Source organism: Sinohyriopsis cumingii, unplaced genomic scaffold, assembly GCF_028554795.1.
Source record: "Sinohyriopsis cumingii isolate HCF-2022 unplaced genomic scaffold, ASM2855479v2 utg000744l, whole genome shotgun sequence".
NCBI lineage: Eukaryota > Metazoa > Mollusca > Bivalvia > Unionida > Unionidae > Sinohyriopsis > Sinohyriopsis cumingii.
This window is the reverse complement of record NW_028315928.1, coordinates 492,508-514,545: the sequence shown is the minus strand read 5'-3', so window position 1 is coordinate 514,545 and position 22,038 is coordinate 492,508.

Sequence of the window (22,038 nt, the reverse complement as noted above, 5' to 3'; positions counted from 1 at the left end):
TTGTACAATTTTATTTGTTTAAATAATTGATTAATTTATTATATTTTATGTATTGGGGCTCGTGTTTTCTATTCTATATCTCTTCTCATATTTATTTTACTCCAGACATTAATTTCAAATTTGCATTATCCACTTGATCTGGCAAAAACACCGTATTCGATGATCATCTAGACGACGATAACCACCACACCCCAGCAGGAACAGAAATGGTTCTAATTAAACAAACAAACAAATGAATGCATAAAAGTGATAAGATACAGTAGAATATATCAACTTAGCCTATATTTAGCTTTCATTCTATCGTATTTTATCGTTGACATACATTTATATAATAATGCAAAGTATTGTAGGTATTTTGTTGTCAGCGTGACACGAAATCATTAAGATTTACCTATGGGCTAGGCTCGCGATAAATTGGAAGCTTGCGATAGGTAATCTATGCTCTTTGGGGCGATGATTGAATTTTAATTAGGACTCGCTAGGGTCACGGTTCGAATTATGAAACAGGAAATGTTAAAGTAAGGTTAATTAGCGGAAGACGATAAAGTTGAGACAAGCCAGAAACAGTCTTGCTCAATTTTAAATAGATGTGATAAAATTATATTTTCAAGAATATTTTTATTTATAAGGGCAACCTAGAGAGAACTATTCTGACTTCGATGGGAATGTTAAAATTTTGGCACATAGATAAAATTAATCCTGATTGGCTAAGCTAAACGGGGTGGGGGTGGGGGTGTTCACATGCGAAATTCAAGACTTCAGGTAATATCCCTCGCGAAATTAGTTAGTCTACGTGTCTGTGGAAAGTCAGGATTTAGCTTTGAGAAATAGCAAGTATTCCTCGTTATATTGTCCAAGGGACAGGGGTTTGGAAGAATGGGGGGGGGGGGCGGGCTGGAAACAACCGGTCATGGTGACAAGCTGGCAATTTGAGTTCAAACAGTCACTCGATTCTATTATGAAATTTATTTATCGGTATAACAAAACGGATAATTAACTTGCGCATAAATTTTGTAATTCTGTTCCTAAGAGAAAGTGTATCATTTAAATGTCATGTTCAATTGCATGTTGTTTATGTAACTGATTAAAATTTTATATTATACATCCGGGGGGTTCGTGTTGTTCTATTCTATATCTTTGCTCAGATTTCCATCCATTAATTTCATTTTTATTTTTATTGTTTGCTCGATCCGTGGTCGATCATCTCCCAGATAACGATAACCAATGCACAATAAGAGGAGGGGGGTCATCTCACCCCTCGATCACAATGTGTGGTTAATTAACATTAACAAATATGGTTTAAATATGGAGAAATCACGCAATCTAATGCAAAATAATAAACGATTACCAGTTTCTTAGCAAAATACATGATTCGCCGACTCTTTGATGGACTAATATAACTGGGCTGCATTTTGTGCCGAATTGTTATAGTAAATTTATTTTTTTCCGTTTTGTTAGTTGTGTCTGACGTTGTATCGAATGTAAATACATACTTGATCGATTTGTATAAAAAAGTCAAGCTTTGCTTACTTCTTTTTCTATACAATAGAGAGTTCAAAATGCTTAATTGTATAAACGGATAATGGAGAGTTCAAAATGCTTAATTGTATATACAGATAATGAAGAGTTCAAAATGCTTAATTGTATTTTATACGGATATTCAGTTAATGCATAATTACTTGGAGCCAAGTTCCTGTTATTGGCAACTTGATGAATAATTGAACTGACAAAGGTGTTGCCTATACTGTGTTTACGTAACAGGCATGCGACTGTTATGCACAACGATATTGATTAACCCAAATTATGCCATGAAAATAAAGGTACGTCTTCACATGATTATATCTTCGAAGCAGATGATTGGGTAATCAGTTAATGGCGTTACATCAGTATAATGAAGACTATTTATAGCCAATGCAATGTGAACAATGTTCCTTGCTCAGAGTAACTCAGTCTCATACTGCCATAGGCATACTCAGGGCCGACAAGGGGGGCTGGAGCGGTTCTGGGAATATATCCCCGGGGCCCGGGCCCGTAAGGGGCCCTGGCCAAACAATACATTTTAATTTTATTTTAAGAAATTTGCTTGAACAAGTACTAAGAGATGCCCGGGTGTTTCTTACCCGAGGGACCGTGATCGCTCTCTTTGGCCCTGGGCATACTTTTCTGTATTTATAAGTCCCGAATGCATCCATGCAAGTCTAAGTTCAGTGATGCACTGTTTCTTTGTTTCTTTGTTTTTTTATACGTTGAATGAATGCTGTCGACATTAACATCACAATGTGAAATCAATCTCTGGATGTTTTTTCAACATATATAAGTGACCAAATATAGCATCAGGAAAACAATATAGATTTAGTCCAAACCTAAGTGCTGCAGTGTCATTACAATGTACAAATGTATATTTATCATTTCTAGATGAATGGGTTTCATTGGATCAATAGACAAATTATCTCTCAAGAATAATGTTCTTGCTCCAGCGAAATATTCCATCTTTTTAAATAGCGGAAAACAATTTTTCCGCCTCAATATCACTAGGCCAAAACAAATCTTTTTATTGCTTTTTTAATCAATGAACCCACCAGGAGGAATTTGTAACTCGTGTTAAATAAACCGTTTATCAAAGCATCTATTCCCTTCCAACAGAGCTGAGTACCGCGAATTTTTTTCCCCCTCTAATTTATATCAAAATAACACTGTATTATATTCATGATATTATTTGGGGAAAAAATGTTAATTATCTTGAGAAAAAATTCGAGGACCTATTGATAAAAATCGAAACTGTTGATATTGATGCCAACAATTTACACGCTACATTATTGGTACAATTTTGAGAAAACAGTACACATAAAACTCAACAAACGAGAACATATTTAGTGGACATGAAATATTACGTAACATTCAGACAGGACATAAGTGAGCTCCTGAAAAATCGTAGGACGACTCGCAGCCTAAAAATGGAACACCTATACTTAATACATTCACATACGCTAGTAAATAGATAAAACACGATTTTAAAATAAAAATTATATTCAAATTATTTCCGAAAGTTGGCTTTGATTCGAATATGTTTCACAACATTAAATTTGGTAATCGCGTTGGCATAAGTGACACTTGTCAAATGCATTTAAAGGATCATAAATATATAAACAAAACTACTTATGTTTTGTTCCGAGTGTGCAGAAAAAAAGAGTCTGATGCAGCGTAGGCATATGTCGAGGTCTTCAGGCTGAGACATATGTTCATACGCCATATCAAACAAGTTCTTTCCCTGACTTGGAACAAAACACTTACGTGGTGTTGTATTTAATGCATATCCCCCTTTCGGCCACAGCATTCTTTTTAATTTCTGTAATGTATACGTTTAAAAAAAATATAAATTAGGCATTTAGCGTTTTATAAAAGATATTGTACAACCTTTGAAAATTCCCCATCCGACGTATATAATGGGGATTAGGCCTAGATATATAATATGCAGTCGGGTCATCGGTCTGTCTGCATTGCTGACATGATGTTTTACTATTTTTCTCTGAATGATTCAACCATGTTAATATATTAATTAATTTAAACTGCAGTCATATGCAAGTGGAATTGTCCTAATTTTTCTAACTGGAACATAGGTTTTGGACCAGTAAGTGACCATTTCTTCATGCACCATACTTACGGAATACACACACTTTTCTTCGAAGCAAATTACATACAAATTGCTCAGAATAACAGTACTTACATATATTCAATTTATACAGAATGCTCATAGTTTCACGGTACTTTTAAACTCTCTAATTGTTGTTTTCATTAGCAGAAATTAGTGATGCGTGGAACTTAAATGTGATAATTAAAGCATTTATTTTTAACAAACAAAGATTCAGTCTCCTTATAAGATGCAGACTAGGTTTCTAATAATCATTTGGACATTTTTAACACGAAAATTCTAAATACATTGTTATGTTTTCATCTCTTTAGTTTCTATTTGAATTGTACCAAGAATTTAAAATGCGAACAAACATATCATTCACAGCGTATCTCCAAAAAATTAAAAAAATCTCAATGCCACTATTGAAACAAGATGTAATTCTTCTAAATTTGCTTAACAATTAAAACAACTGCTGCTCTCTGTGATACGCCTAGCTATCTACCTGTATGTTGCCAATATTTATCAATTTTCTCCTCAGATTTACTAAACAAATTACACTCCGTAATTTTAATAGAAAAATTGTAAGTCCATTCCCTTAGACTTGCCCTTAATAATAGAATTCCGTAGACCATATATTTAAACACAGAAGATGGAATGGATTTTTTTAAATCTAGTGTTTTAGATGATTTTAATTGTTCAATGTCTCTGTGAATTATATACTGGGTAAGGTTTACTCGAAACGTGCACCATTTGTATCCATGCCTTGAATATTGGGATGATATCATGAGTCTATTAGTTTTCGTGGATTTTGAAAATTTCAGTACAAGATTTCAAGAGTTCAGTTCTCTCTCTCTCTCTCTCTCTCTCTCTCTCATGTCTGATGTCACTTTGCACAGCAACTTTATCGGAGAGCTTATTGTCAAACATTCCTTCAGGATAAAATTGTCCATCCATCTCAACTAACTTTAATTTCTCGGCCGTGAAATGCACATAAACTTTTTGTCGCTACTTTCGGTATTCTCCCATTACTATTAAATCCCACATGGCTGCATTTCTTTAAATCCTAAACGCGTCTTGACATTTTTGAATAATTTATAATGTATAGAAACAAATCATTCCAGATATTTTATAAGTGGACTATTATTTAAGTTTCTGGTTGTAAAAGCAGTTCCAGTCTGTGTATGCGATACGAAAATGTTAGGTATGTGATAATGAATCACAGACTGAACATCTGTATTGGACACCAGATAAGTCATGTAAGATTAAATGGATATGTAATAAAATTATATTTGTAATCTTCACCATTAATGTCTGGCAGATAGATCCATTTTGTGAAAAGAAAAATAATTTTCTGAGCTATTTTGTCATGAATAATGAAATCACGATGAAAATATCATTTAAGTCATAACAAGATTCCCCGGGAATTACCGAACATTCCGTACTGACGGAAACAACCGAAGTACCAGTACAATAATAAAGTATCGTTGTGTGTACGACTGAACAAAAGAAACGCGCTATAACGGTATACCGGTAGTACCGCGCACTTCTACTTTCCAAGACTACTTTGGGTGCATCCTCGCATGGTTAGCATTTATGCTAATAGGATGTGTGATTATGGCATCCATGATAATAGTATAAATGATTATATCATACATGATAGTATGATCCGTGAGTTTAGCATACATGATAATTGAATGTGTGATTATGGCATACATGATACTTGGATGTGTGAGTATTGCATACATGATAGTAGGATCTGTGAATATAGCATAGATGATAATTGGATGTGTGAGTATGACATACAATAATATAATCTGTGATTATAGCACACATGATAATTGGATCTCTGATTATGCGTTTTATGTAGCGCTGGCACTTCAGATGACGATATGTGTAAAGCAGATGTAAAAATGTCGATTAGTTCTAAGTGACTGAAGCATACAAAGTGAATCAGTTATCTGGTTTTAGTACTGACATGTACAAATTCATTACGATAAAATGTGAATCACAGTAAACTGGTTTTAGTACTGAAATATAAAAACTCATTACGATGCCTATTAGAACGTGCTAATTTCATTTGTTATAGTTTTAATGGATTCAGGCACAACATATATCATCGGGGTAACAAATCTAATGTAAAATATGGGCCTCAGGGACATAATATTCGGAAATTAGATTAGTAATATGTATCGATACGATCAAAATAAGCGAAAAATTACAAATATAGTTATATGTGTGTAACAGCAAGAATCAGGAAACCAAGGAACGTTATTATTGTTATTATTGTTATTTCATTTAACGAAGTTAACGAGACACAAGGAAAGAAAAAGGAGGAATAGATGGGGTGTAGATGTTCAAAACTTGTATGCAAATGTTCAGTCTATTCTGTCGATGTTCGTACTGAGTATTTAGTTCCAAGAATCATAGCACGTTTACTTAATTCCTAATGAAACTTTCTATCATAGTCGCAATACTGGCGTGATTCACTCAAATAAATGTAGCTACAGTTATATACGGCTACTCAGACAGGACATAACGCAACGGCGCTCCAATTATACATTGCTACAGAAATGGGACATAAAAAGGGTATTACCGTCATGAAAAGACAGTGCCTGATACAAAGCTTGTCTGCTTAATGAATATTTCTTAGAACTGTCTCAAAAGAGTTCTTATTATTTTGACCATGAACGGAAGTAGTGAAGGGGGATACTTTACGGACAATGGGAATTAGCATTACAGAACCCCTTGGGACACTTTACGGACAATGGAAATTTAACATGGCGAAAAATCGTGGGACACTTTACGGACAAGGGGAATTAACATGGGAATAAATCGTGGGACACTCTACGGACAAGGGGAATTTAACATGGGAATAAATCGTGGGACAATCTACGGACAAGGGGAATTTAACATGGGATTTTTTTTTTTAAATTTTTAAAAAAAGGGGTAGGCAATGGAAAGGCTATCTCTTTTCGAGAAATATGGGGGCCCTGAAAAGGGCCTTTGGGTTTTCTTCTGCTTCTAATTTCTTCTTTTTCTCCACCAAGTTCTTATTTTATCTCCTACACTCTTTTTCTTCTTTTTTTCTCCTCCTCTTCTTTCTTCTCTTCCTCTTCTTTCTTCTCTTCCTCCTCCTCTTCTTTCTTCCTCTTCCCATTTTCTTCTTTTTCAATTTTTTCGTTCCATTTTGTGACGATCGTCGATAAATACCTATGTATCTATAATCAGCTGAAATTCCTATGAAATCCCACTATCTATTTATAGCTCCAACTTGTGGGTTTTTCCTTTGGAAAATCCCACTATCTTTTAATAGCCTCAGCTTGAGTGACGTTCCTGTTTATGAATTCTAGTATATATGTATAGCTACAAAATGTGGAAATCCCCAAGTCGATATTTATAGTCTCGAAATTTTCAGCGTCAGTGACGTCACTGTACTGAACACTAGGGATAAAATATCAACAGTGTTGCAAGTGGCTGACCTGAATACGCGCTACTGTAGGTAGGTAGGTAGAGTGTATCTGATAGGGATAAAGTGAGTTTTATACGGACAAACAGAGACCAATAGACACACACAACGTACGCGCGCAGACACACACACACACACACACACAAACACACACACACACACAACGTACGCGCGCCGACATACTCACACACACACACATACTCTCACACACACACACACACACACACACACACACACACACACAGAAACACACAACGTACGCGCGCAGACATACTCACACACACACATAAACACACACACTATAAAATAGATAAAATTAGTAACTACCTACAATATCAACTTCTATGACGATCGTCGATAAATACCTATGTATCTATAATCAGCTGAAATTCCTATGAAATCCCACTATCTATATATAGCTCCAACTTGTGGGTTTTTCCTTTGGAAAATCCTACTATCTTTTTATAGCCTCAGCTTGAGTGACGTTCCTGTTTATGAATTCTAGTATATATGTATAGTTACAAAATGTGGAAATCCCCAAGTCGATATTTATAGTCTCGAAATTTCCAGCGTCAGTGACGTCACTGTACTGAACACTAGGGATAAAATATCAACAGTGTTGCAAGTGGCTGACCTGAATACGCGCTACTGCAGGTAGGTAGGTAGAGTGTATCTGATAGGGATAAAGTGAGTTTTATACGGACAAACAGAGACCAATAGACACACACAACGTACGCGCGCAGACACACACACACACACACACAAACACACAAACACACACACAACGTACGCGCGCCGACATACTCACACACACACACATACTCTCTCTCTCACACACACACACACACACACACACACAGAAACACACAACGTACGCGCGCAGACATACTCACACACACACACACACATAAACACACACTATAAAATAGATAAAATTAGTAACTACTTACAATATCAACTTCTGTGACGATCGTCGATAAATACCTATCTATCTATAATCAGCTGAAATTCCTATGAAATCCCACTATCTATTTATAGCTCCAACTTGTGGGTTTTTCCTTTGGAAAATCCCACTATCTTTTTATAGCCTCAGCTTGAGTGACGTTCCTGTTTATGAATTCTAGTATATATGTATAGCTACAAAATGTGGAAATCCCCAAGTCGATATTTATAGTCTCGAAATTTTCAGCGTCAGTGACGTCACTGTACTGAACACTAGGGATAAAATATCAACAGTGTTGCAAGTGGCTGACCTGAATACGCGCTACTGTAGGTAGGTAGGTAGAGTGTATCTGATAGGGATAAAGTGAGTTTTATACGGACAAACAGAGACCAATAGACACACACAACGTACGCGCGCAGACACACACACACACACACAAACACACAAACACACACACACACACAACGTACGCGCGCCGACATACTCACACACACACACATACTCTCTCTCTCACACACACACACACACACACACATAGAAACACACAACGTACGCGCGCAGACATACTCACACACACACATAAACACACACACTATAAAATAGATAAAATTAGTAACTACTTACAATATCAACTTCTATGACGATCGTCGATAAATACCTATGTATCTATAATCAGCTGAAATTCCTATGAAATCCCACTATCTATTTATAGCTCCAACTTGTGGGTTTTTCCTTTGGAAAATCCCACTATCTTTTAATAGCCTCAGCTTGAGTGACGTTCCTGTTTATGAATTCTAGTATATATGTATAGCTACAAAATGTGGAAATCCCCAAGTCGATATTTATAGTCTCGAAATTTCCAGCGTCAGTGACGTCACTGTACTGAACACTAGGGATAAAATATCAACAGTGTTGCAAGTGGCTGACCTGAATACGCGCTACTGTAGGTAGATAGGTAGAGTGTATCTGATAGGGATAAAGTGAGTTTTATACGGACAAACAGAGACCAATAGACACACACAACGTACGCGCGCAGACAAACACACACACACACACACAAACACACAAACACACACACACACACACGCAACGTACGCGCGCCGACATACTCACACACACACACATACTCTCTCTCACACACACACACACACACACACAGAAACACACAACGTACGCGCGCAGACATACTCACACACACACATAAACACACACACTATAAAATAGATAAAATTAGTAACTACTTACAATATCAACTTCTATGACTATCGTCGATAAATACCTATGTATCTATAATCAGCTGAAATTCCTATGAAATCCCACTATCTATTTATAGCTCCAACTTGTGGGTTTTTCCTTTGGAAAATCCCACTATCTTTTAATAGCCTCAGCTTGAGTGACGTTCCTGTTTATGAATTCTAGTATATATGTTTAGCTACAAAATGTGGAAATCCCCAAGTCGATATTTATAGTCTCGAAATTTTCAGCGTCAGTGACGTCACTGTACTGAACACTAGGGATAAAATATCAACAGTGTTGCAAGTGGCTGACCTGAATACGCGCTACTGTAGGTAGGTAGGTAGAGTGTATCTGATAGGGATAAAGTGAGTTTTATACGGACAAACAGAGACCAATAGACACATACAACGTACGCGCGCAGACACACACACACACACACACAAACACACAAACACACACACACACAACGTACGCGCGCCGACATACTCACACACACACACATACTCTCTCACACACACATAAACACACAGAAACACACAACGTACGCGCGCAGACATACTCACACACACACACATAAACAAACACTATAAAATAGATAAAATTAGTAACTACTTACAATATCAACTTCTGTGACGATCGTCGATAAATACCTATGTATCTATAATCAGCTGAAATTCCTATGAAATCCCACTATCAATTTATAGCTCCAACTTGTGGGTTTTTCCTTTGGAAAATCCCACTATCTTTTTATAGCCTCAGCTTGAGTGACGTTCCTGTTTATGAATTCTAGTATATATGTATAGCTACAAAATGTGGAAATCCCCAAGTCGATATTTATAGTCTCGAAATTTCCAGTGTCAGTGACGTCACTGTACTGAACACTAGGGATAAAATATCAACAGTGTTGCAAGTGGCTGACCTGAATACGGGCTACTGCAGGTAGGTAGGTAGAGTGTATCTGATACGGATAAAGTGAGTTTTATACGGACAAACAGAGACCAATAGACACACACAACGTACGCGCGCAGACACACACACACACACACACAAACACACAAACACACACACAACGTACGCGCGCCGACATACTCACACACACACACATACTCTCTCTCTCTCACACACACAGACACACACACACACACACACAGAAACACACAACGTACGCGCGCAGACATACTCACACACACACACACATACTATAAAATAGATAAAATTAGTAAATACTTACAATATCAACTTCTGTGACGATCGTCGATAAATACCTATGTATCTATAATCAGCTGAAATTCCTATGAAATCCCACTATCTATTTATAGCTCCAACTTGTGGGTTTTTCCTTTGGAAAATCCCACTATCTTTTTATAGCCTCAGCTTGAGTGACGTTCCTGTTTATGAATTCTAGTATATATGTATAGCTACAAAATGTGGAAATCCCCAAGTCGATATTTATAGTCTCGAAATTTCCAGCGTCAGTGACGTCACTGTACTGAACACTAGGGATAAATATCAACAGTGTTGCAAGTGGCTGACCTGAATGCACGCTACTGCAGGTAGGTAGGTAGAGTGTATCTGATAGGGATAAAGTGAGTTTTATACGGACAAACAGAGACCAATACACACACCCACACAACGTACGCGCGCAGACACACACACACACACACACATACACACACACACACACACACATACAGAGGGAAGAGGAGAAAACAAACCCCAAATATACTATCAACACAGAAGGGAGATGATACAAACCCCAAATAAACTATCCACACAAACGTACGCGAACGCATACAAACCCCAAATATACTATCAACACAGAAGGGAGATGATACAAACCCCAAATAAACTATCCACACAAACGTACGCGAACGCATACAAACCCCAAATATACTATCAACACAGAAGGGAGATGATACAAACCCCAAATAAACTATCCACACAAACGTACGCGAACGAATACAAACCCCAAATATACTATCAACACAGAGTGAAGAAGTAAAAGTTTTTTGAAAGCACCTAAGCCCTCACCTGCAATGACCAACTCTGCCAAACACCTACACCCCACCCCACCCCACCCCACCCCCACTCCCAACACTACAAAACCCATTTAACCCGTTATTTTATGGCATCAGTGTGTGATTTAGGAAACATCAAGACACAAAATAATGGAGGAATAGACTGACTATTGTTTACCGACTTGCATGCCTAAAGAGCGTGCGTGAAGGAAAACATCCTTCCATTTCAATTCTAACTAAAACATGATCCAGAGGGATAGAGATAGGTGAAAGGGCACAATTTCATAAAGTGTGAGTAGAAAACAAAACACGCCATCCTTATTATACAATGTCAAGACCAAGAGACACGTATGTGTTCTTTCTGGTCTATTATCTTTTAGAAGGTAGCATGAAATTTCACATCAGGGCCAACGCATCGGCTCACATTGTCAATTTTTCCATTTCCATGTCTTTACTGGCACAAGTTCTTCATCATCTTCAATTTCTTCTTCTTCTGAATCCCTCTTCTCTGTTTCGTCTTGTTTTTGTTTATTCTCTTTTCTCGTAGGGCACTCTGAATTCCAGTGTCCTTTCTCCTGACAACGATATTAGGTATCTTGACTTTTGTCTCTCTTTCTTAGACGAAGCAGGTATTCTGGAGACAAATACCCATTTACCTTTGCAGATATAGCAAACTTCATTAGCACTTACACACTTTCGTATGACTCTCATCAAATCAACGACCAAAAGAGTAAGTTTTGTTGCCACTTTCGCATGTGAATTATGCTTTCGTATGACTTTTAGCAAATATTTGACCAGCAGGTCGATCTGTGCTGACTCTTCCATCTTTGATCGTTTGAGAGCGGAATGAATACTCTGACGCTAAGACACTCTCCTTATATACAGAGACCTGCTGCGTATGAAACCTAGTCAAATGTAATTTTGCAATAAGATGAAACGATTTCATTGAGGAAGTAAAAGGCAATGATGTACCGTACCGCCTCACACAAAACCTGAAGTGTTAGTTCAAATCCGTGTCAGCGATTTCGAAGACGACATAACTGGGCTTTAATCAATGCTCTCCATTTCTGCCACAAAACCACGAGTCCTGATTCACGCCAAAAGAAATTTCGTTCGGTCCATAAAAAATAGTATCACATCTGAGAAACGCAAAAACGAACTTCCAGAAAACTGAGAACGACGGCTTACACCTACAACGTAAATGTATGAGTTCAAGTAGTGCGTAAGACTTAGTCAAATTAAATTTTTATAGTCAAGACGAAACGATCTCTTTTCGAAGAAGAAAGCAGACACCAAACGACAATGGCGATCCGTGTCACACAACACTTTTCAAAATGTGTATGATCAGAGGTTTATTTAGCGATCTGCACGGTTAAATTAAATGTTGATGTATTTTGCAATAAGACGGACACAATTTCCATGGGATCGCCCATGGTACGATTGTTCGTGCATTAGTTTAATTTTTAAAAATATTTTTTTTATATAAATCGCCTATAGGATAGACCCAGTAAAGCATGGCCATTCTCGTCACTGTCTGAATAGCTACTCAAGTCAATTCGAAGCGAACGCGGTAAGAAAATAAGTATAGCCAATGAAATGGCTTACAACGGGTGATGCATTGTTTTGTTCTAGGACTGTGTGGCATAATAATCCCTATGTTCTTGCGTTGTTACCATTACAGTGCAGACACTGAAATGTGAACTTACAAGCCCTCTTTGTGTGTGTGTGTGTGTTGTACCATTTCCTCTTACCACATCAAAATACTGAGTGTCACAGTATTGGTTCGCGTTTTCAAGCTGACCATTTTTTTATATCTCACTTAAACATTTCGACATAAACACTCACACTCACATCGGTAGAATCAGAACAGACGTGTTACAGTATTGAGGGGCATGTTATCTTTTTTTTTCAAACCAATAAATTTGGGGTTTGTATGAAGTAAAGAACCGAAAGTACAGTGAAACTCAAGGATGATGACCCAATCTGTCTGTCTATTGATGCATGTATTTACTTAAGAAGAAATATGACCTCTAAAACACAAAGAGATACGGCAAGCATGATTAGATCAAACACAACGATGTTTTCCTTCACGCCCGTGTAATTTAGAGTTTCAATCGTCTTTGAAGACAAACTTGGTCTTCTTTTGTAGGGCTTGAAATAATAAAAGAAACTGAAAAATCTTAAGCACTTTGCTATAGATAATTTCATCAACAGACTAAACAACATAAATACCGTTACAACAATAGAAAGCCTTAAATCTTCTATCAAAAAGAAATGCATGAAAAAAATTAAAGATTAACGATAACTAACCAATGAAACCGAATTTAACAAAGGCAATGACATGTGAAGAAATGCCTCTCACTTTGGAAAGGTAGGCGAATGTACTCTGTCATGCACCATCAACTTGAAAAAAATTATAAACAGAGAGAAACCTGAATTCAAAATTCAGTTGTTTTTTTCTTCAAAATTATTTCGTTTCTTTTTTCTTTTTTTTGGAACAAATCTAAGCACTAATATAGAGTGGAAAAGGGAAAATGCACATACAAGCTTTGATATTTCTGAAAAAATGAGGGGATATTCCTAACGTTCATAACCACCTATATATGCTTGGACTTGTCTGTGACTTATCCACAAAACAAGATGTACATATTTCTGGTCAAGCTGCAAGTGTGTGCGTGTTTTTGAAAATGGTAAAAACTTGGATATACAATTTTCTCGTGACACTTATAAAGTGAAGAGTCTGTGCAAGTGTCAAAAGCCAAAGTCATATAAGTTTTGTATTTTGTACGGCTTGTAAAGATTTCCACTTTAGGAAATGTGAAGTATCACAAGTTATTATCACAAACAGAAGTGGAACATAGGGGCTTGCAAGAAAGAAAATAACCCAGACAGTTGGTGTCATCAAGAGTGCTAGAGACGGTACCCGAACTTGCTTGCTTGCTTACTTGAATTAAAGTGATTTTCGCTCTAATGGAGCATGTATCACTGGTTTAATAACGCTCCGCGTGATTTTTAATTACTCCTGGGGAAGGAAAGAGAGCCTCATCCCCCAGGCTTTTATGTACTCACAGACTATTTTTAAATTTAGCCACTCAGGTGTAGGACTAACTAGTCCTTAACAACCTGACTGAAAGGCTTTACACATGAATGGGAATTGTCTCACCACACACTCATTTTTCTGTCCGAGCGTGGTAAAGGAGGAAAAAGGTACTCAGCAAGACAGCCATGGATGTTAAGTACTCACCAAAACGCTAGCCCGTACTTATTTCAAATCAAGTTCTGTTTTTTGCTAATCGACAATAATAAGTACCAATAATGTGTTAACCACCTGTGCAATTAGTTCAAATCTAACGAGTCTGTTAAATTTCCTAACATATCTGTCTAATATTAGTTCTTAGTGTACATAAAAATAGCCATACTGATCTTATTTAAATTATTATGTCTAAGCGACATATACCAGTTTGGTCACTGTTAGGTTTAAAAAGTTAAGTTTGTTGCAGTGTTCCAATGGGTCAAGTTTGTTTCGAGAATAGTTTAGTCAAGGAGGGATACCAAGCCAAATATGGTTCCCTATTTAATAAAAAGCAATCTTTTGGAGCCCTAAAAAAAGTCTGTTTTTTCTGTTAGAAGGTAACACGTCTCTCTTTTGCTTTCACGTTCTTTCCCGCACTCCTAGTCACATGATTCTTGATATCAGGAAATGCGTAGCCATGATGGGCGGTAATGTAAGCAGCGGCTTCTACCAGTTGACTGAGGGGGGTATCCAGTGTAGGTTTGTCTGTAGAATTGGGGAAGAACTCTGACCCCTAATCCCACTGAGAAGGTCTTGGTTTAAAGTTGTCTAGAGATCTGTAGGCAACGTATTGTATGGCTCTAATAAACTGCCCTGCTATGTTGACGTCATACAATGCTTGATCTAGCCCCATTTCGGTGTACTTTTCAACGAGGGTCAGCGTCCCCCTCCTCCTCCTCAACCGCCTCAATTTCTTTTTCTGGTTCTGATACTAATTCTTCAGATAGTTTCAAATCCGCCGCTATGGTGTCTGTCGCTGTTATTGTTGTTGCGGTTGTTATTGCAGCTGAGATTGCCTGTAGTATCGGAGTGAGAAAAGAACGTAGTGCCTCCGATAATTACATTTGAGTTTGCCATACCGTTTGTCTAAGATAATTGGACCTTTGTTTTGCCACCACTCTTTCCGGGACGGGTTGTTTGTTAGGTATAGTCGGCTGTTGACTAGATATTATTTGTGTTCTCGAGGTGGGTGGAGTGCTAACTGGCAGAAACCGTAAAGTAGGCAAACGACGTCAAAGAAGTCAAAGTACGTTGGAAAGGATATCCGACCAGTTATCATTCTTGGATCGACGCTTCGCACGTCATCGACTATAAAAAGAAGTGACCATCATTCCCTTTCACACAGATTCAGCTACTGCGATCACTCCTTCACCCAATTCTTCTCTGCAAGATTTACAAAAACAACCCTTGTGGGTGTAGTGTGGAGAACGTGTGCCTAAAACGCAGATCGTCTTTTTCTGCCAAATCTTCGTGGTGTATTGTGTCATCGGGGCAGCCATCGCCAATTTGAGTTTGCAACAAGGAGACAAACAATTGTGGACCATTGTATTGAGCAGTTACATCGATTACCTGCTTCCCAATCCCTCCCTGAAATTCTCCTCGAACGGGAACCACGGGAACCTTGTGTCCAGTGTCAGTGCCAGCCACCACTCCAACAACAACTCCATTTTGGGCGGAGACACTCCTCTGACTTCCAGTATCGCCTCGGAGAGCCACAAAACTCTGGAATTATGAGCAATAACAGCCAATTTTACTTAACCTTACCCAGTGACAGTTCCATGGAGGTGTTTCCCAACAACACGTTGTGCTGTTACACGGCCAAATTACCTCAAGCCATCCCCTTAGATCACGAAGCCCATTGGGAAGTGGCTTTAGTGGAAATCATTCACCCAACACAAATCAAAAACATCACCGAAAAGCAAAACACTTTCGAGGTGGAAATCCTGAATGCCCAATTGGAGGAAGAAATCAACAAAATCGGGTTTTTAGGGGACACAAGAGCAGCCAGCAATCCAGCCTTCATTATCTACACCTTGAAAATTCCTTCAGGTTATTATTTTAGTGGTGAACATTTGGTGGACACTATTGCGGACAGGTTCAACTTAGCCTTTGGCAAAGCACTGAACAGAGCCAAAAAAAGTGTGAAGATTGAGTACCATAAAGTGGCTCATCGTCTCGTGATCAAATTTCAAGATACGGACACATTGTCCCTCAGGTTCAATGGTAGTTTGTTTGAAATTTTGGGTGGATATGCAGAAATGGTCGCAAACAATATGAGCCCCAAGATCAAAAGTAATATGGATTTTTACAGAGCTTTTGGAAACCCGGTAGAACTGAACCAAGGACTTAATTTGATCTTTGTGTATTCCGATGTGGTGGAGTACAACGTGGTGGGACACACCTCTGTGCCGTTACTGCGTGTCATTCCTTTCAAAGTGGATAGTACCACAAACAATGACCAGGAAGGTGCAAACACCTATCACGTACACCGTGAATTTGTACATCCTCACTATTTACCCGTCAGTAAGTCGTATTTAGACACTGTCAACATTGCTATAAAAGGAGATCTGGGACAAAATATTCCCTTCTCCAAAGGGAAAGTTACAGTGAAACTCCATTTTCGAAAACGGTTCTCTAACGAATTGTAAGTCAAGACAGCGACGAGTGACATTTTCACCCTATAAAATCCGGCCAGATCCGTGTGGAATTTCAGTTTGCAGAAAATCTACGCGCAGATAATACGGTGAACGTCCTCCTGTATGCTGAATTGGACAATACAATATAAGCCAACAGTTTGAGAGAAGTCATTCTACACTATTAGAAGTCATGGAAGACTTTTATCAATGTTTGTATAGTAGGGATTCTTTGGACATGGAATGTGAAGATCCTGAGGAAGGAGAACCCCAAGACAAAGACGAAGAAGTCATCATGATGAAGTCTAGATGGCCAGAACAAGAGTCACATATAGTTTCCTGTTATGCTATAGTCTTGACAGAAAAAAAATTAAGGAATTGATCAAGAAAGATTGCTATGGATGTCATAACGATCATCCCAGTCAAATTCAACACGATAAATGCTAATGCTGAGTCAAGAAGAAAAATTGGACGAATATCTGGACGAAGCTTGGAGTCTCATCTCGGAAGAAGACGTGTTACAACAGTGGTATAAAGGCTTGCGTGAACATTATTGTCCTCCATTAACAACTCAAGAGATCCATCGCATCGAAGCTCTGTTGGATCAGAGTTGGGAGACAAGGCGAAGAAAACGATTACTTGTCAGACATTTTCAAGCAGAAAGTCAGGATCGAATTGATGACTTAAGAAAAAAAACAAAAAATGGATACCTGAGAACTTTATTACCTTTTGAACCACAGTTCGTATACGGCTTCTTGGAATCCTGTCGTCTGTGCTAAAGATGAACTCCCTCATCGCAAACCTAAAGACCATCAAGCTTACGTGATCAACACGGACGACAGTCATCTCCCAGGAACCCACTGGGTAGCCGTCTACTTTCCTCAAGAAGGATGTGTGGAATAATTCGATTCGTACGGATTGCCCCCTTTGGAAGACGATATCATCGACTTTATGAGAAGAAATGCTCAAACCACCCGATTCAATAATGTGAAATTACAAGGCACAGATTCCTTGGTGTGTGGACAGTACTGTGTGTATTTTCTGCATCATCGCAGCCTGGGCTATTCCTTAGAACATTTAGTGACTCATTTCGATCCTCGTTCTTCTGCTAGAAACGATGTGAAAGTAGATCGATGGTTTTGTGACCATTATGCTTATCTTTTGTCTCAAGCTAGGAAACGTAGTGTCCATCAATGGCCTAATGATTTCCAACAGTGGAAATCACAATTTCATTCACAACGTTGTCAGCCCTGTTTAAAGTAGAGTGTGAATTAAAAAAACGTTTGGTATTTGAAAAAAATGTTTGATGTTATAGTGTTAGATTATTGTTAAAAAAATGTTAGAGTTGTTTGTTAGTATGAATAAAAAATGTTGTGTTTTGAAGAAAAAAAATGCCTTTGTGGTTTGTTTGGCTATAGGAATGTTGAATTGATGCTCTTTGACTTCTTTCTATCCCTCCCATAACACTATTTAAACGTTCCGGCTCGAAAACCGTGTAGCAATGTTTTCCTTCACGTCCGCGCTTTGACAATACAAACGGGGAAGTCTCCAGTCTGCCCATCCATTGTTAACTTATCTTCCTACGAAGATGTGCTCAAGATTAGCCAAGTTGAACGAAGCCTATGTGAATTTGCATAGGGTCATGACAAGTCTGATACCGAGACCTGAAGAGATAGACAATATCATAATGTTGAAAGTCACTGAAGACCTGAAAGAAGAGCTCTTCAAGGAGGAATTCAAGAAAGAAGGAGAAAGAAGAATGGATGGAGAAGTACAGACTTCATAAACGGCAGAGAGAGAGCAGCAACAGCAGCAGCATGAACCTGACAGAGGCTTTGTCGATTGTCGTATCGACACCAAAGAGTTCTTCTTCTCTTTTCCGAAGAAGCAGACCTTATCCTGTGAGAAAGCCTGTCGTCAGAGGAGGCCGCCATCTTATAACCTAAGCGATCGCCATAGCTTCAAGTTCCCAAAAAATTTCAGGGCTACCCCATACTCTCGAAAAGAAATAACATTCCATTGCCTATGATATGTTAGTCAGTTAGAAGAAAAAATACAGAAGTGAGTCTATCAGCACATGATTTCTTTATCTTGGTTAGAAAGTGTGACTCTAAGTTGTTCGTTTCCGTCGATTATCAAAATTTTAAAAATAGTAATATTCTGTAAAAAAGTGAGTGAATGTTTCTTTTAGGTCTGTGCGTTTTTTTTTTTTGTTTTTTTTTGTTGGTGATAATATGGATAATGTAAGTTCGGGTACAACGAAATTAAAATAATTAGGCCCAGAACTCGGTGTGGAGGGAAGAAATATACGCAACAGCAGCGGGAGCAAGAAATGCAGACCTAGCCAGTTAGCATTGAGGCATTCTGCGTTTGACAATGCCTTTGATGTCGTACAAGTCGTCTTTTTTGGTGACACGACTTGATTTGAAATAAGTACGGGCTAGCGTTTTGGTGAGTACTTAACATCCATGGCTGTCTTGCTGAGCACCTTTTTCCTCCTTTACCACGCTCGGACAGAAAAATGAGTGTGTGGTGAGACAATTCCCATTCATGTGTAAAGCCTTTCAGTCAGGTTGTTAAGGACTAGTTAGTCCTACACCTGAGTGGCTAAATTTAAAAATAGTCTGTGAGTACATAAAAGCCTGGGGGATGAGGCTCTCTTTCCTTCCCCAGGAGTAATTAAAAATCACGCGGTGCGTTATTAAACCAGTGATACATGCTCCATTAGAGCGAAAATCACTTTAATTCAAGTAAGCAAGCAAGCAAGTTCGGGTACCGTCTCTAGCACTCTTGATGACACCAACTGTCTGGGTTATTTTCTTTCTTGCAAGCCCCTATGTTCCACTTCTGTTTGTGATAATAACTTGTGATACTTCACATTTCCTAAAGTGGAAATCTTTACAAGCCGTACAAAATACAAAACTTATATGACTTTGGCTTTTGACACTTGCACAGACTCTTCACTTTATAAGTGTCACGAGAAAATTGTATATCCAAGTTTTTACCATTTTCAAAAACACGCACACACTTGCAGCTTGACCAGAAATATGTACATCTTGTTTTGTGGATAAGTCACAGACAAGTCCAAGCATATATAGGTGGTTATGAACGTTAGGAATATCCCCTCATTTTTTCAGAAATATCAAAGCTTGTATGTGCATTTTCCCTTTTCCACTCTATATTAGTGCTTAGATTTGTTCCAAAAAAAAGAAAAAAGAAACGAAATAATTTTGAAGAAAAAAACAACTGAATTTTGAATTCAGGTTTCTCTCTGTTTATAATTTTTTTCAAGTTGATGGTGCATGACAGAGTACATTCGCCTACCTTTCCAAAGTGAGAGGCATTTCTTCACATGTCATTGCCTTTGTTAAATTCGGTTTCATTGGTTAGTTATCGTTAATCTTTAATTTTTTTCATGCATTTCTTTTTGATAGAAGATTTAAGGCTTTCTATTGTTGTAACGGTATTTATGTTGTTTAGTCTGTTGATGAAATTATCTATAGCAAAGTGCTTAAGATTTTTCAGTTTCTTTTATTATTTCAAGCCCTACAAAAGGAGACCAAGTTTGTCTTCAAAGACGATTGAAACTCTAAATTACACAGGCGTGAAGGAAAAACATCGTTGTGTTTGATCTAATCATGCTTGCCGTATCTCTTTGTGTTTTAGAGGTCATATTTCTTCTTAAGTAAATACATGCATCAATAGACAGACAGATTGGGTCATCATCCTTGAGTTTCACTGTACTTTCGGTTCTTTACTTCATACAAACCCCAAATTTATTGGTTTGAAAAAAAAAGATAACATGCCCCTCAATACTGTAACACGTCTGTTCTGATTCTACCGATGTGAGTGTGAGTGTTTATGTCGAAATGTTTAAGTGAGATATAAAAAAATGGTCAGCTTGAAAACGCGAACCAATACTGTGACACTCAGTATTTTGATGTGGTAAGAGGAAATGGTACAACACGCACACACACACAAAGAGGGCTTGTAAGTTCACATTTCAGTGTCTGCACTGTAATGGTAACAACGCAAGAACATAGGGATTATTATGCCACACAGTCCTAGAACAAAACAATGCATCACCCGTTGTAAGCCATTTCATTGGCTATACTTATTTTCTTACCGCGTTCGCTTCGAATTGACTTGAGTAGCTATTCAGACAGTGACGAGAATGGCCATGCTTTACTGGGTCTATCCTATAGGCGATTTATATAAAAAAAATATTTTTAAAAATTAAACTAATGCACGAACAATCGTACCATGGGCGATCCCATGGAAATTGTGTCCGTCTTATTGCAAAATACATCAACATTTAATTTAACCGTGCAGATCGCTAAATAAACCTCTGATCATACACATTTTGAAAAGTGTTGTGTGACACGGATCGCCATTGTCGTTTGGTGTCTGCTTTCTTCTTCGAAAAGAGATCGTTTCGTCTTGACTATAAAAATTTAATTTGACTAAGTCTTACGCACTACTTGAACTCATACATTTACGTTGTAGGTGTAAGCCGTCGTTCTCAGTTTTCTGGAAGTTCGTTTTTGCGTTTCTCAGATGTGATACTATTTTTTATGGACCGAACGAAATTTCTTTTGGCGTGAATCAGGACTCGTGGTTTTGTGGCAGAAATGGAGAGCATTGATTAAAGCCCAGTTATGTCGTCTTCGAAATCGCTGACACGGATTTGAACTAACACTTCAGGTTTTGTGTGAGGCGATACGGTACATCATTGCCTTTTACTTCCTCAATGAAATCGTTTCATCTTATTGCAAAATTACATTTGACTAGGTTTCATACGCAGCAGGTCTCTGTATATAAGGAGAGTGTCTTAGCGTCAGAGTATTCATTCCGCTCTCAAACGATCAAAGATGGAAGAGTCAGCACAGATCGACCTGCTGGTCAAATATTTGCTAAAAGTCATACGAAAGCATAATTCACATGCGAAAGTGGCAACAAAACTTACTCTTTTGGTCGTTGATTTGATGAGAGTCATACGAAAGTGTGTAAGTGCTAATGAAGTTTGCTATATCTGCAA